Genomic DNA, 13,352 nt, shown 5'->3' with positions numbered 1-13,352 from the left:
CAAGAAACTGGATTACAGGACATTTAGAAAACAGGGTCTAATAGGTCAGTGATTTCTAAATGCTGGTCTATAGACCAGTGTCCAGCTGGCTACAGAATGATCACCTAAATGGGGGATGGATGCGTGTTTCAAATTTTTTTCCAGCTTTATTGAGATATAATTGACATATAACATTGTGTACGTTGAAGGTGTGCAACATGTTCATTTATATACTTACATATGGCAAAATGATAACCACCATAGGATAGGTGGGTGCTTTAAGATTGTAGATTCCCAGTCACCACCCAGAGAGCATTCTGGTTCAGGTCAGAGTTGGACTCTCGGGATTGGTGTTTGTAACAAGCTGCCTTGACAATTCCAATGTTCAGTCAACTTTTCAAACTACTTTTTGAGACCTTGTGACTTGTGTCTCGTTGCTTCCTTTCATTCCCCATGGGCCCAGCCTGGTTCATTTCTTCCATGTTGGTTGACACTGAAAGCTCGCTAACACATTTCGTGCCTCTCTCTTATCTTAAAACACTTTAGAGCCAAACCAATGACTCCAAAGGACAGGAAAATCATACAGTAAAGAGAAATAGGATTTAGTGTCCAAAAAGAGCTTTCCTTCTTGGGAAAAGTCATCATGTAACCTCTCAAAACTGCACTTTTCCTCATCTTTAAAAATAGGGGTTAATAAATGTGCCCACATTACTGGGTTGTTATGAGGATCAAACAAAACTATTGATTCAAACACCTAGTGACATGCAATCTAAGTTAATCACATTATTTCTGTGCTCAGAAGCACTCAGTGGCTACTGGAGCCTACATGTCTTGTCTGGTCTGTCAGGCTGGCATCTCTTCCTTTGGCATCTCTTCCATCTCTCCCTTTCCCTGTTCTGCAGGATTCTGTAGCACAGTCAGTCCCAAAGCCTCTGTGGTGAGCACATGACCCAAGCTAAGCCAATCAGACTCTGTTCTGGGAATTTAAACTTTGAGTGGGGATTCAGGGATGAGAGGTTTGAAGTTGAGTCATAGATTCATCCTCTGGAGATCCCCTCTCGCTTGGTCAGCTCCTCCTTCAATTCTGTAAACTTTCCAATGTCCTTCCAATAGATGGTCCTCTTTTTCATTTCAGCTAACCTAGAGTCTTCTGAAACTAAAGAGCCCTAAATGATACAGCTCCCCATCATCTACAGAATGAAGCAGGTTAACTTCTCATCCTGTGTTACAGATTCTCCACATTGTGTTTATATCTCACTTAATGGCCCTTCCCTAACTAAGCTTAAGCCCCTGTGTAACAACCCCCTGGGAGCTAGCTAGCTATGTGACTGTTGGCATTTTATGGGCAAGAACGAGGTCTAACTCATTTGTGTCCTATGCCAGATGGCTTGACGTATTTCGATCAGATTTAATTGAGAACTAGCTCTGACATTTAAAAGTAAGAAAAGGCATCCTGTGGCTCAGAGCAGAAATACTTCCCGGAGACTAAGACTACAGAGAATCTGGGTATCAACCAAGTTCTGGGGATATTTTTAAACGTATATACTAAAGGACATATCCTATTCCTTTGGCTAGAAATTAGCTTTGGAAGTTTAAGATAGAGGGCCCAACTGATGCTCAATGAGGCCAAATGCTCCTGGATTTATATATTATAATCCTCTGAGTTATGCCTTTGGGTGTTCAGAAAGGTTATTTGTACCATCAAGACATCCTGATGACCCACGAAACCTTACTCATAAGTGCTCAGTTCTGGGAACTTAAATCAAGAAGTCTATAATTTTTTTTTAAACAAAAAATTCTTAACTGATCTTAACAAAAAATAACTTAACTGGTGGCAAGACTATCAGTAAATTCTCTTTCCCCTCCTTATCTGTCCTGCTCCCTCTGCTAACATTATTAGCTCCAGTCACCAACTAGCCATTGCTATCTGGGGCCACATTCACCAGAGATTTTATATTCCCTGATAGTGGACAGAGGTAATGATTAAGGTAATTGCTCCTTCAAGAATGATGCAATGAACAAGACAACCTTGGAGTTCAATAAACTGGGGTTTATGTCCTACTCTGGCACTTGTTAGTAGTTTAACTTCAAGCAAGTTATTTTCCCTCCCTTAGTCTCAGTTTCTTTATCTGTGGAATGGGGACAATAACACTGTCCTCCCCCATCTCCAAGATTCTGATTCTGTTGGTCCGTGGTGGCTGTGGATCATTGGAATTTTGCTATGAGGATCAAATGTATGAAAAGCCAAGCCCAGTGCCTTGTTCTAAGTCTGTGCTCCATAAATATTCCTTTCCCTTCTCCTCCAATGTTCTCTTCCCTAGTAACATCTGTTAATTTCCACTCCAGACCTCTAATCACATTACATACTGGTACATGTACATAAAACCAAGTGATTTTAATATATAAACATATTCTATCTACATATTCATTCATTTGTTCAACAAATAGTTATTGAGAATCCATTTGCGCCAGGCACTGTGATTAAACCAGTTAGACAAGTTCACTTTTCTCATGGGTCCTACCTTCTAGTAGGGGAGTGATGTGACAGGGAGGCATAGGTGTGGCGGAGGAGTGCCACGTGGACTGGGCAGGTGAGGGAAGACTTCTCTGAAGAGGGGGCCTGTGAGATCCAGAGGACAAGGAGGAGCCAACCTGGTACCAGACCAGGGAAGAGCACCCCAGGCAGAGGGCAGAGATGTTGAAGTGGGAAAGGAATAGGATCCGATTTTATGTTTAAAAAGTATCACTCTGGCTGCTGTGTCTCAGTGGATTACAAGAGGCCAGGATGGAAGCAAGTCCACGTGACTACAACACATCACCCCAGACACGTGGACTACCAGAGTTAGAAAGGAGGGCAGAGGAGCTCTGGCCCAGAGCATATGCAGGAATGCCTGGGGGGGTCACCAGCCTGGGGAACACAGGTCCTCATCCCCACCTGCACTATCAGCTGGGGGCATTACTAACAAAATTTCAAGGATCCACAGCCACCACTACAGGCCAAGAGAATCAGAATCTCAAAGATGGGGTCAGGTTAATGGGATTTTTTTTTTTTTTTTTTAACAAAACTCCCCGGGATATATTCAGAGTTGAGAATCATTGTGGCTGGGTGAACTCTCCAGGGCCCAAGCTCTCTCTGCTCCCTGAGACACCTTTCCAGTGTTGGACGTCCCATTACTACGATGTTCTTTTTCAGAGCGGGCTAAAAATCAGCCCCTGGGTAGCTTCCCTGTACACCCACTCTTGGGGGGCCAGTCAGCAACTCTCTTTCTTCTACCCAACCCCCACCTTCACCCCCATTGTTGCACGCCACACCCACCATCACCCAAGGCAAATTTTGGCATAGGGGAATGAAGGAAATATGGAAACGTTGGATAGGAAAGAAGGAGTTGTCAGGCTTCTGGGCACCCTCCCTTCCCACCCCTGCAGGGCCCCATCTAACAGGCTCTTGCACCCAAGGACACTGTGTAGGCTGCTCAGAGCCCAGCTTTGTGGCAGCAGTGGCCAACACGTGACCAGGAGGTGAATTGATGACTGTCCTCTCCCACCCAGTCCACACGTGCTACCAGAGAATTTGAGAACTGGAAGGGGCTTTAGCATAAGTAGCTTAATTCTAACTTAACTACGGGTGGGCGGGGGAGGGAGCCAGACACTAAATATAGTCAGTTTTGTATTTCTGGGGCATTCCTAGAAGCTTGAGAAGGGGGAAGGGAACTTGATCAACTACATTCTGGCAGGCTTTGTGTTCTATAATTTACAGTCCTCACAAAAGCTCCACGGAACAGATGCTGTTCTTCTCATTGAGAGATTAGGCAACTGAGGTTCAAAGAGGTAAAGTAACTTGGCCAAGGTCACACGGCAGATCAGTGCCCAGGGCTCAGCCTTCATCTACCACTGTACCATGCTCCCTCTTGGTGTCCTTCTCTAGAACCTTCCTTCAGTAGAGGGATAATAAGCATCACCTTTTCCCCAAGTCACCCCATTTGAGGCCAGGAGCCAGCTCTCCAATTCCTGCTACCCATTGCCCATCACTCTGTGGCCTCTGCCCCCTGGGTGCCCTCTACCACTGCCCAGCCTCTTCTGGCCTCTCTTTTCTCTTCCTCAAACATATTTCCAGAGCACGAAGAAACCCTAAAGTATTCAGAAAAAAACCAAACATGGAGGTTGAAAGGTTGTCCATTTTGCTTGCATGTTTTGATGCAAGGGCTTAGGGAGGGAACCGCTTTCACTCCTCTTTTGACATGTAGCCCATCGCTTTACCAGCATTGCTATGATTTTGCATGCTGACTCCTCAGCCCTGGGAAATTTCCCAACTGCTCCAGGCCTCCGATGATCTCTCCTTTAAAGGCTCTGCCCACAGTATTAGCACTTACCTAGGAAATCAGCTTATCCTGTAATGTTCTCTTTCTTTTTTTAAATTTATTTATTTAATTTATTTATTTTTGGCTGCGTTGAGTCTTCGTTGCTGCGCGCTGGCTTTCTCTAGTTGCAGCGAGTGGAGGCTACTCTTTGTTGTGGTGTGCGGTCTTCTCATTGCGGTGGCTTCTCTTGTTGTGGAGCACGGGCTCTAGGCATGTGGGCTTCAGTAGTTGTGGCATGCGGGCTCAGTAGTTGTGGCTCTCGGGCTCTATAGCGCAGGCTCAGTAGTTGCGGCGCACGGGCTTTGTTGCTCCACAGCATGTGGGATCTTCCAAGACCAGGGCTCGAACCCGTGTCCCCTGCATTGGCAGGCGGATTCTTAACCACTGCGCCACCAGGGAAGCCTCCCCTGTAATGTTCTCTTTTTTTTTTTTTTTTTAATTTTATAGCTACTTTATTTATTTATTTATTTATTTTTGGCTGTGTTGGGTCTTCGGTTCGTGCGAGGGCTTTCTCTGGTTACGGCAAGTGGGGGCCACTCTTCATCGCGGTGCGGGGACCGCTCTTCATCGCGGTGCGCGGGCCTTTCACTATCGCGGCCCCTCCCGTTGCGGGGCACAGGCTCCAGACGCGCAGGCTCAGTAGTTGTGGCTCACGGGCCCAGCTGCTCCGTGGCATGTGGGATCTTCCCAGACCAGGGCTCGAACCCGTGTCCCCTGCATTAGCAGGCAGATTCTCAACCACTGCGCCACCAGGGAAGCCCCTGTAATGTTCTCTTGTTGTTGCATATGGACATGTTATGACCAACCACTGCCACCAACTCATGTTAAACTGCGGGAGTACGTTCTATACTACATCTGTGTTCCCCAACATCTGAGTTACTATTGAGTTCTTGTTGACTAACTGATTGGCTGATCTGTATGCCGGGACCACTCAACTGAAACCTGAAAGGTGGCACCACACCTATTCCTAGACCTCAAAAGAGCAGGGACTAGAGAAAGAAGCCCTTCTTTATGCTGTTTTGGTTTCAACGCAGAACTCAGTCCCTGGAGGAAGCCATTCCTATAACCACGATCCTCCCCCACCTGAAGGAAGCCTCCTCCAGCTCCTGGCAGAGCCTCGCCACCTCCCCCAGGAACTCAGGAGCTAACGTCATTATCTCAGGGGCTCTGCCAGGCCCTTTACGAATCTTATCTTAGTTAATTCCCACAGCCAACCTAGGCAGCATTATTCCCATTTCACAGCTAAGAAAACTCAGGTTCACAAAGGGTAAGTAACTTGCTCCAAGGTACGTAAGGACAGCTAGTCAAGAGCAGAAAAGGGATCAGAATCCAGGTGTGCTGGGCCACAAAGCATCAGGGCGCCTGACGCTCCTGTGTGTGCTTCATCTTGACCAGATTCAAGGCTCTTCAAGGTGGAGACCAGGTTGGGGTTCCCCACAAGCCTTAGCTTAGAGCAGGGACATAGTGAGTGTTTGCTCAGTAAATTGTCAGCGGAAGTTTACCCTGATTACCTATTGTGTGAGAAAGAGTATTGGGGGAACAAGGAAGTGTTTGTGTAGTGATAAGGCCTGTGTGCCTGATGGTAGCCCCAGGCCCTGGGCCAGGGACAAGAAGTGGGCGGGTGGGCAGCAGACTGGAGCCTGGTGAGAGGCGCCTCCCTGACAGCGGCGGAAGGGAGTCCTGGGGGGGGAGGCCTGAGACCTAGGATTTAGTGGAGGATGGGAGCAGATTGACTGGCTTTGCTTCCCTGGCATCCAGGCCTACAGGTTTCCACCACCTAAAGGGGCTACAGAGACAGGGAGGGAAGAGGGAGGCATGCTCTCAGTGGACACCAGGGCCACCTGGGGGTTGACGGAGTGGCTGTGTGCAAGGCAAGGGATTTGGGTTTGGGAGCCCCTGGGGGCAGATATATGCTTTGAAGGTACTCCCCAGGAAGATGCAGGAGAAATATGGTTTGATTCAACACCTCTGAGGAGAAGACATTTTCTTGGAGGACCCCAGACCAAGGAGGCAAAGCATGGAAAACCATGGTTTGGGGGGATCAGAAAAGGCGGAGCTTGATGTGAGGAAGCTGGTTCCAAGAGACGGCTGGGCCTGACGAGGACACAGCGCGTGCCTTCGGGGGGACCACGGAAGTAGAGGTGCAGGGGAGCAGAGGGAGTGGGGACCCAAGCGGATGCTGCACATCCTGGCCTCACCGTTCACTGACTGTGGGACTTCGGGCAAGTTACATAACCTGCCTGACCCTCAGTTTCCTTATCCATAAAATGGGAGATAATAGTACCATCTGCCTTATACTATTGCTGAGAGGGTAAAATGAGATAAAATATGTACTGAGCTTAGCACTGTGCCCAGAATAGAAAAAGATTCAATAAATGTTAGCAGTAGTTGGTGATGGTGAGGTATGTTCCTGGGAGGGTGGGATCTAGGAATACAGTGAAAAAATAAGCCACTGCCAGCCTGTTCTGTTTCATGACAACTTAAATTTACTGAGTGCATACTATGTGCCAGAAACTATTCTCAATGCTGTAAATATTTTATTTCATTTAATCCTCATCACAGGCTTAGGAGATAGACACTATAATTTTCCTCATTTACGTGAGGAAGCAGAAGCACAGAGAGTTTGGGTAACTAGACTGAAGTCACACAGTTAGTGGGTAACAGAACTTGGGAATTCTGATTCCAGGACCACACACTTACATCCTGCCTCTCATCTGCTTAAATAAATGTAAGACATCTGGAGATACAGCAGACAACTGGTCATGGAGTACACAGCATGGCATGGGGCTTCTCAAACCTCTGCTGTGTCAGAATCTCCCAGGGAGGTGATCTAAAATGCGCACGCTGGGGCGCCATGCCCAGAAAACCTGACTCTGGCGGCAGTGAGAATGGTAGGGCTGGGGCAAGGGAGCACAGAAATTTGTATTTTTAATCAGCTCCATAGGTGATTCTGATGCAGGTGGTCTAGAGGTGGGAAGAGAACACATAGACAGTGCAGTGAGTGAAGTGGTGGCTTCACCTTTGCGAGCCTGCGATTTCTCCACTATGTTTTGGATGCATGCTTATAAGAAGTCAAAGAAAGGCTCTGTTCTCAGTCTCTGGCTTCACATTTTACAAAGGATGAAGTCAACACCTAGATGGCGTAATTTCTAGCCCAAGGTCACCCAGTGAGTGGGTGGCAGGGCAGAGTCAGGACCCCTGTCTAGAGGTCCTTCCCACCTCCTGTGGGAAGCCCAGTTCATGGCTCTCAGTGTGGGCTTGCCAGGAAGCCCTGGTTATTGTAATGCTGGAATGTTGTTACTTTAATTTCACTCCAAAAGAGTCGATACTCTCTAATGATTTTGTTTGGTGGTCAGTCTCTGCCCCTGACCAACATGTGGGTAGTGGCTTTTGACCTCTGGCTTAGAGACTCTGATGGTTCCCTTCCACACAGCTGGGTCTTCTGCTTTAGGGATGCAAGTTGAGCTATCTTCGGAAGCCGCTATCTGAAATGCAGAAGTTGGACATCTGTAGAACTGACAGCACTGGTTGTGGTCTGTGAAACACCAAATCTTGGAGAAGTACCTCTTTAGAAAGGTTATTAATACTTCCTTTGCCCACGTGCCACAATGATTTTCTGCAAGAAAGAAAAAAAAAAAAAGCCTCCCTCATGTGCCTGCGGAGAGAGCTTCCTCCTCATCTGAAGCCCTGGCTTCCCATTCCTCCCTCTTTGCTAACACTTGAGCTGGCAGAACGTGGCTGGCCCAGGAATGAACCTTGTCCCCAAGCTGGTGTTCCAGATACTACTCTCCTTACCAGAGGTCTAATTTTGTGTTGTGTTCCAGGAGAAAAGGCAGCAGTGCTTGAGCAGGAGAAACAAGGATGTAAATCAGACTGAGAAATATTTATTAAGTGCATGCTGCTTGGAAGGTGTGGAAAGGTTAGGTATTGAAATAGGAATGGCCACAGGTTAGGTGGAGCATTAGTTTTCAACTCTGGATGCATGTTGGATCACAGGGAAGTTTTAAAAAATCCAAATGCCCAAGTTGCACCCATACCATTTACATCAGAATGTCTGGGGGGTGTAGTGGAAGTAGTCAGGCATCAGTATTTAATAAAGATCCCCAGATGGTTCCAGTGTGCAGCAAAGTTAGGGAACCACTGAAATATGCTATTGCCCTGGACAAGACTCAGATATTCTGTTTTCAGTGGTCTGCATTGGGTCCTAGGTGGGTCCTAGGCACTGGCAGTCTTTAAAAAGCTGCCAGGTGATTTCAGTGTGCAAAGTTGATTCAAGTAAATAATAAAGGGAAAGGCATGTGGACATTATCAAGATGCCCACAGCTGGTGGTCTTTTCCCATCTATATGGTCTGTATCGCTCACAGGATGGAGCTTTTGTGGAGGGAGAATGAGTTTTGGTGGATTTCAGAGACAGCTGGTGATGGTAGACACCAGATGCTGACCACTTAGTAGCCTATCAAGGAAAATGCGTTGGAGAGAAAACAAAGCTTCCTTAGAACCAGGAGTGAAGGCCAAAAACGGTGTAATCCTCTGCTCTATGTCACCAAGCTTTAAGGTCTCAAAACAGTTTTAAAGTAATCCCAAGTGCTCTTAGGATCTGCATGTGTACAGGCTTCAGGTATGGCTGTTTCCAGGGGTTTGGAGGTAGATGCCATTTGGCTCTCTATTAATCCTCCTTTGGAGTGCCTCAACTCTGGGGCTACTTCCACAAAGCACTGAGCAATTTCCCCATTTCTTTCTTTCCTTCTCAATACTTTTATTTCTTCTCAGAAGCATAAGTGGCTACAGACATAAGGTAAACATGGGGTCTCTGCAGTTCCCATCTTACCTCCCTGACCCTACCTCCTTCCCCGACTAGAGTCTTATTTTCACAGCTCTTCTTTTTTTGTCCCTAGGTTCTTCCACTCCAACTGGTCCAGTGGATTTCTTTTCATCTCATTCTTGCCTTGGGATTCTGCCTTCCTGGCCTCCAGGACTTCATCTCTCTGCCCTGGGCTCTGGGGCTGGTATTCTCCATAAGCAAACAGTGCTGATGGCGCAGAGGCGACACCTCCCTTCTACTCCTGTTCTTTTCAGCTTTGGTTTGCTCTCAAGACATGTGGGTAGTGGTGACAGTTCATGTCATGGTTCTTATGTTTTCTGAAACTTCTTCTTTGGGGACATATTTTTTATCTTTTGCTTACATCATTTCTAAAATTCTTCCTAGTAATTTTTTGTTAAATCCAGACTTAGTGTTCTCAGCTCATATATATCACTGGAAGAACTTTGATCCTGGCAATAAGGATTTACAGGCTGTGACTTAAAGGCTGGGTCCTGATAGTTTAACTCGACAATGTTCTAGAGACAACACTGATGAAGGGCATTAATTGTGATGGAGGGTTGGTGAGGAGGTCATGCTTCCTACTAGGAAGATAAAAATTCAGCATCATGGGAATCTGGAGAGGAAGATAAATCTTGTTTATTCAAACAAAGTGAATTGAGGGGAGACGCTAATTGATGCTACAAGTTTTGCATTAACTATTAACATCTTTATGGATTTTCTGAAAGACTTAAATTTACTTAAACCCCACAAAAGTTGTATTTTGAATATAAGTGAGGGTAGAAAAAGAGAACCCAGAAGAATCTAAAACTTCTTAGTAGAGTGGGAACTAAATAATAAAGATCATGTTTTATCAAATGTAATTATGTCTGAAAACTAGTCTGCAGTTAGGAGCTCTCATTTCTATTCTCAGCTCTAACACTGACTCATCATATGGTTTGAAGCAAGTCACTAAACAACTTTGGACCTCAGCTTCTCCAGTTGAAAAAATGACAATTAAAATACTAGATAGAGGAACTAGCATTTATGGAGCAACTGCTCTATGTCAATGTGCTAAGTGCTTTATATTATGTTGCAGTATTTCATTAAGCAAATATTTGTTGACCACCCAGTGTGTACAGGACATTGTGCCTGGCCTCAGGGAACAAAGCAAAGACCTTGCTCCCTTAGAGCTTAAGTTCCATTTGGGTTGGGTGATAATAAATGAAAAAGAAAGAAAGAAAGGAAGAAAGAAGGAAAGAAAGAAAGAAAGAAGGAGAGAAAGAAAGAAAGAAAGAAAGAAAGAAAGAAAGAAAGAAAGAAAGGGAAAAAGAAAGAAAGAGAAAAAGAAAGGAAGGACAAGATCATCTCAAATAGTCACAAGTGCTATATAGATAATAACACCAGATCATGTGATAGAAAGTAATCTGGGGACAGGGTTACTTATGTAAGGTGGGAGGTGACATTGGAATTGGGACCTGAACAGCAGGAGCAGCTTGCAGAGCCCAGAGTCCATGGGACAAGATGTGGAGAAGAGAGTTCCAGGTAGGCATTAAGTGCAAAGGCCTGATGCAGGTAGGAGCTTACGTTGTTTGGAAGGCCAGGTGACTGTAGGAGAGTGAAAGGGTGGGTGGTAGGAAGAAGTGATCACTGGGTAAGATGAGATTAGAGAGGTAGGCAGGAGCCCGACTGCAGTGGCTTTGGGGCTGTGGAAAGGTATTTGAGCTTTATTCTGATTGGCCTGATTTATATTTTTTAAAGAAAATCACTTGAGGTGTATTAAGGAACATGATTGTAGTGGTGCGAGAATGGAAGCAGAGACAACAGTAGGGAGGTTGTTGTCTTACCTAGGTGAGAGAAGAAACTTTTCTGTAAAGGGTCAGATAGTAAATATGTTAAGCTCTCTTGCACACATTCTGTTTCTCCCCCTCACTCTCCTGATCCTCCGCCTCCTTCTTTTCTAACAACCCTCTACAAATGTAGAAACCATTCTTGGCTCTTGGGTGATACAAAAACAGGAGGTTGCCTGCTGGATTAGGCCTGACCAGCTGGGCAGTAGTATGCCGACCTCTAGTTTAGAGAGAAGTAGAAACTGATCAGCATATATTTAGGACACAGAACTGGTAGGACTTGCTGATGAACTGGCTCTGTGCGGGGTAGGGTTAAGAGAAAGAGGAAACAAGGATGGCCTCAGTGAAGAAGTAGAAAGTGGTGTCATTTACTAAGATGGGGAAGCAGCAGATTTGGGAATAGGGGGAGAGGGGATATCAAGAGTTAAGTATGAGTTGCCTATTAGTCATTCAAGTGGAGATGTCAAGTAGGGAGCCTGATATAGACTCTGGAGTTTAGGGGAGAGGTCAGGGCTGGATATTCACATTTGGGAGTTATCAGTCTACGGATGCATTTAAAGTCATGGACTGGATGAGATCACACAGAGTGCAGTGCAGAGGTTCCAGGACCAGCTCCTGGGGGACTCTAGAACTTAAGAGGACCCATAGAAAAGGTCCTTGGAATCACTTTCTGGGTCAAAGAGTATGACACATGACAAATTGTTTTCCAAAAGGGTCTTTTGCCTCTTCACAGAACGCATCTTGTTTTAGCTATTCAAATACACCCTGTGAGTGGGACTGTACAAACGAATGGGCAGGGGCACTGGAGTTAGGAATCCTTGACAGCTTTTGCGTTGGAGCTGGGGATCCTCAAGCCACACCAGAGGATTAGGCTGGTTAAAGGAGGCATCAAAGGGCCATAGCTCTTCCAGGGACTTCCAACCACAGAATTGCCCAACAAGGTTATTACAAATGCAGATTTTTAATAAGAGCTTCTGATTCACCGTCTGGAGTGAGGTGTGTTTTAAACAAACTCCCTCTCATACAAACAAAAGTTTGCGAAACCTGTGGCTTAAGGATAGACTGGGTGGAGGGTGTGTCCTAGTGACATCTCTTCATCTCCAGAGTCTGGGGGATGGGGGGGTGGTGGTTCAGGAATCTTAGGTGAGACTGGCTGGGGAAGTTTCAGGATGATGGGATGGCAGAGGACTGTTAGGCCAGGAAGAAACAGTTTTTCTAGTTGTGGGACACTTTCCATTTGCTCTCCAATTCAGAATGAGGCCTTTTCCCCAAACAGATGTAAAATTGTACCTTGTTTAGCGCTGATGCAGAGTTCCAAAATTCTAGTTCCCGGGCTTCCCTGGTGGCGCAGTGGTTGAGAATCTGCCTGCTAATGCAGGGGACATGGGTTCGAGCCCTGGTCTGGGAAGATCCCACATGCCACGGAGCAACTAGGCCCGTGAGCCACAACTACTGAGCCTGTGCGTCTGGAGCCTGTGCTCCGCAACAAGAGAGGCCACGATAGCAAGAGGCCCGCGCACCGCAATGAAGAGTGGCCCCCGCTTGCCGCAACTAGAGGAAGCCCTTGCACAGAAACGAAGACCCAACACAGCCAAATAAATTAATTAATTAATAATAATTTAAAAAAAATTCTAGTTCCCTAGGAATATCTACTCTGCCCTCTAGTTACACAGCACAGAGGGTAGATTTTTTTTTTCCCTCTGTCCTTATATGGAAACAAGATCACATTTTTCAATTAAAAAAAAAAAGATATGCGGACTTCCCTGGTGGCGCAGTGGTTAAGAATCTGCCTGCCAATGCAGGGGACACGGGTTCGAGCCCTAGTCTGGGAAGTTCCCACATGCCGTGGAGCAACTAAGCCCGTGTGCCACAACTACTGAGCCTGCACTCTAGAACCCACGAGCCACAGCTACTGAGCCCACGTGCTGCAACTACTGAAGCGTGTGTGCCTAGAGCCCTTGCTCCACAACAAAGAGAAGCCACCGCAAGGAGAAGCCCGTGCACGGCAACAAAGAGTAGCCTCCGCTCGCCGCAACTAGAGAAAGCCCGCACGCAGCAATGAAGACCCAACGCAGCCAAAAATAAATAAAAATTAAAAAATTTATTAAAAAAAAAAAGATATGCTCATTGTTGGTGAAACTGAAATAGTACCTACATTTTGGATACATTATGGATTAAATAAATTTGTTTGAAAACAGCTAAGGAATAATGGAAGAAATTTGCTGTTAGACCTTCTGCTAGGAGCTAAGGAATTAATCTTGCATTCATTGAACCATTATTTATTGTACCTTCTAAGTGCCAGGCACTATTTTAGATTCAGGAAATAAAGCAATGAATAAAATAGACAAAAATTCCTGCCCCTGACA

The sequence above is a fragment of the Balaenoptera acutorostrata genome, chromosome 3 (assembly GCF_949987535.1).
Source record: "Balaenoptera acutorostrata chromosome 3, mBalAcu1.1, whole genome shotgun sequence".
NCBI lineage: Eukaryota > Metazoa > Chordata > Mammalia > Artiodactyla > Balaenopteridae > Balaenoptera > Balaenoptera acutorostrata.
The sequence above is the reverse complement of the archived record's forward strand: the minus strand, read 5'-3'. Positions refer to the sequence as shown.